The sequence below is a fragment of the Lactuca saligna genome, chromosome 4, assembly GCF_052625555.1.
Source record: "Lactuca saligna cultivar CGN05327 chromosome 4, ASM5262555v1, whole genome shotgun sequence".
NCBI lineage: Eukaryota > Viridiplantae > Streptophyta > Magnoliopsida > Asterales > Asteraceae > Lactuca > Lactuca saligna.
This window is the reverse complement of record NC_136420.1, coordinates 55,647,252-55,651,546: the sequence shown is the minus strand read 5'-3', so window position 1 is coordinate 55,651,546 and position 4,295 is coordinate 55,647,252. Positions and strand designations below refer to the sequence as shown.

General features: G+C 38.3%; 1 pseudogene; it reads right to left on the bottom strand.

Moving 5' to 3' along the window:
• Positions 1-3,486, bottom strand: LOC145039631 (uncharacterized; annotated as a pseudogene).
• Between the last annotated feature and the right edge of the window lie 809 nt (positions 3,487-4,295).

The window sequence follows — 4,295 nt, the reverse complement described above, 5'->3', positions numbered from 1 at the left end:
TTAGATTTTTGAAGATTTCTGAAAAATAAGATAAAAATAAAATAAAAATAAAAAAAGAAAATAATAGAGATATACATAATATCCAAACGAAACCATAGTGTTATTGACTGAGGCGAAACAGACCAATTGATTGGTTCATTTTGGTTCCGTAAAATTCCAGAGGATTCGGTACCGATTCTGCTTCCATCATTCCTAGACCTTGTAAAATGTTATTGAAACATGCTTCAAGTAAGGCCTTGGTAAATATGTCAGCCAGTTGATCAGAGGATCGAACAAAATGCACTTCCACGTTCCCATCTTCGACATGATCCTTGATAAAATGATATATAAGTGCAATATGCTTAGTTTTGGAATGTTGCACTGGATTGTGACAAATCCTTATTGCACTTTCTGAGTCACAATAGAAAGGAATGTTTTTCATGTTCAGCCCGTAATCTCTCAACTGACTTTGAATCCATATAACTTGAGAAGTACAAGAATCTGCAACAATGTATTCGACTTCTGCTGTTGAAAGTGACACACAAGTTCGCTTTTTGGACTGCTCGCTAACAAGTTTTCCATCTAGAAATTGGCATCCATTTGTAGTGCTCTTTCGGTCTAAACCACATCCTCCAAGATTAGCATCAGAAAAAGCTTGAATAAAGAACCCTGATTTGGCAGGATACCAGAGACCGAGAGATGAAGTTCGCTTTAGATAACGGAAGATATTCTTTATAGACACCATGTGAGGTTCTCTTGGATTAGCTTGAAACCTAGCTGTTAGATACATAAGGGGCCCTATCATTTTTCGATAAAGTGTTATGTCAACAGCAGGTTTCTCCAGAGATGGTGTTAACTTAGTGCCAAATACCATAGGAACCTTCACTTTAGAGTCACCTGTCATGCCAAATTTTGTTAACATGTTCTTTGTGTACACCTCTTGGTTGATAAAGATGCCTTCTGGACCCTGTCTTATATTTAAACCAAGGAAAAAATTAATTGGACCCATTGCGCTCATTTCAAATTTAGTCTCCATCAACTTTCTGAATCCAGTTGTTAAGCTAGGATTCGTAGAGCCGATGATGATATCATCAACATAAATTTGAACTATCATTAGATGTTCGCCTTCTTTCTTTCGGAAGAAGGTAGGGTCAACCGAACCTTGCTTAAATTTTGACAATTTTAGAAAATGAGTTAAAGTTTCATACTAGGCTCTCGGTGCTTGCTTCAAACCATAAACCGCTTTATCCATCACATAGCAATGATCAGGATATTTTCTTGTTTATAAACCCGCGAGGTTGCTCAACATACACTATTTCTTCTAGTTCTCCATTCAAGAAAGCACATTTGACATCCATTTGGAAAACTTCAAAGTTTTTATGAGCAACATATGCTAGGAAGATTCTAACTTATTCCAACCTTGCTACTGGAGTGAAGGTTTCCTCATAATCTATCCCTTCCTCTTGGCAATATCCTTTTACCACCAATCGAGCCTTGTTGCGAATGACATTCCCTTCTTTGTCCAATTTGTTTCTAAAGACCCATTTCAAGCCGACCACAAAAGTATCCTTTAGTGTGGGAATCAACCTCCGAACTCGGTTATGTTCGAACTCATCGAGCTCATCTTGCATTGCTTGAACTCAATCAGAATGATCAAGCGCAACATTTACTATTTTTGGTTTGATTTTGGAGATAAACGAATTAAACATACAGAACTCAACTTTAGAGAATAATGCAGTTTGTTTCACTTTTAATTGAGAACGAGTAAGAACTTTCTCAGAGGATTCACCAATAATTTGTTCTTTAGGATGATCATTGGACCATTTTACTAATGGAGGATAATTTGGGTCATAAGCTGGATCCAATTTAGCATTCACTTCTTCTTCAAATTCTGATTTATCACTCTCGCCTTCGTCAGTGGCCTTTTCTTTCTCCCCCTTGACTGGCGAAGCGTAACCTGTGGGAGCATCGAAATTTGCATCCTCTGAGAGAGTTGGATTCTCCCCCCTCAAATGTACCTTTATTAGTTGGGGAGGGTGTAGACTTCTCCCCCTCGAAAGATACATTGGATGTTTTTGGTGTGGATGAACTCTCCCCCTTGAACATTGAGCCGTTGATTTGAGAGTCAGTAGACGATTGAGCACTTGCATGTTTAGGAATTTCACATCCCATTTCCTTTGCAGCATCATCGATGATCTTTTGGAGATTATCAATTTTTTTATCTATTACTTTCACCTCTGAGTGCGCCGCTTTCTCCGGTTCATCGAACAACCGAATGTACTCCTCGAACAAGTTAGATATTGGAACTGAGACTTGTCCTGATGTGGGAAAAATTTCCCCTAAGTCACTTTCGCTCCTTTGAACTTTATTCATGTAATTGTCATCAAATGTGATGTAATAAGTTTCTTCAATCTGTTCAGATCGTTTATTCAAAACTCTGTAAGCTTATGAGGAGAGTGAATAACCAAGAAATATTACCTCATCAACTTTAATGTCAAACTTGTTTCGGTTCTCCGTGGAGTTTAGAATGAAACATCTTGAACCGAACACATGGAAAAATTTGACATTGGGCTTCCGATTATTTAAAATCTCATATGGAGTGATTGAGAATCTTTTATTAAGAAAGGACCGGTTCTGAGTGTAGCATGCAGTTGCAACAGCATCAGCCCAGAAGTATAGCGGAAGAGAAGCAAAACTGAGCATGGTTCTGGAAGCCTCACATAAAGAACGGTTTCGCATTTCAACAATACCATTATGTTGTGGTGTGTATGGGGCCAAAAAATTATGAGTTATCCCCTTATTAGCTAGAAAGTCCTCAAAGTCTTTATTCTTGAATTCCAGCCCATTGTCGCTCCTGACATTTCTCACCATCTTTTTCAGTTGAACTTCCACCTACTTAATAAATGTCTTCAGCTTGGGAGTTACTTCTGATTTCTATTTAAGAAATAAAACCCAAGTGAAACGTGAAAAATCATCTACAATGACAAGTATGTACTTACTATGATCAATGCTTTCGATAGCCGAAGGTCCACACAAGTCAGTGTGCAACAGTTCAAGAGCTTCAACAATCTTTGTATTGATTCTCGTAGGATGACTCTTTCTGCTTTGTTTGCCCATCTCACACGCTGCACATAGATGCTCCTTGTCAAACTTGAGAAGAGGGAGGCCTCGAACGTGGTCACCAAGCACCAACTTATTAATGTCTTTGAAGTTTAGGTGCGATAAACGTCGATGCCACAACCAGCTTTCATTTGTGTTTGCCTTTGATAGCAGACATATTGCTGGTTTTCCTTTTATTGGTTTGAGATTCAAGGGATACATCTCTCCCTTGCGATCAGACTTTAACATAACCTTTTTCATATGCTTTTCAATAATTTTAGAACCCTCATCATCAAATGACACTTTCAGACCTGTTCCTACAACTAGTTGTGACATACTAATGAGGTTATGCTGCAATCCTTCCACATACACCACTTTTCGAATTGAGAAATCTCCATTTGTTATCATACTGTATCCCTTGATTGTTCCATAGGAGTTATTTCCATACTTTACACACCCATCATCTTTCAGGGACCGAAACTCCCTCAGCTCTTTCTTCCTTCTTGTCATGTGATGTGAGCAGCCATTGTCGATATACCATTCATCATCGAACTGCTCATCACAGAGTACCTGCAAATTCAAGCTGATTTAAGAACCCAAAGTTTCTTCGGTCCTGGTGAGTCTTTCACACACAGAAGTAATATCAACCAAAAATGTTCTTTTTATTAAAGTGGTTTGATCTTTTCTTTTAATGGTATACACCTTGATTTTAGTTTTATCTTGTTTAAAGATTGGTGCATTAGTTGGTGTGTTGTTAGTTGTTTTAGAGTTTTTCTTTTGAATCCTAGGGTTAGCTAACTTTTTCTTATCTTTGAACTCAGAATTTGATGCTAGCTTTCCCTTTCCTTTGATGTCCTTCACAGAGTTTACCTTGCACTTTGAATTGAAAGAAACGAAACTAGTGTTGGGACCGAAACTTGACTTTCGGTTCTGTGGGCCGTTGTAAGGACCGAAACTAGACTTTCAGTTCTAGGTGCTGATGCGGGGACCAAAACTTGACTTTCAGTTCTGAGCGTTAGGCTGGGAACCGAGAGCCGATGTTCGGTTCGGACTTTTAGAGTAGTAGGAATTTGGGCTGAAAGTTTCTTTTCCTTCCACTTTTGCCTTTCCCTTATCTGTTGATTCTTTCTTAGGAGGTATGTAGTTGGGTTTTTGATATTCCCAATGACTTTTTTGCTCATTCAAGTTCTTTGCATATCTTTGGTTTCTTAAGCGTT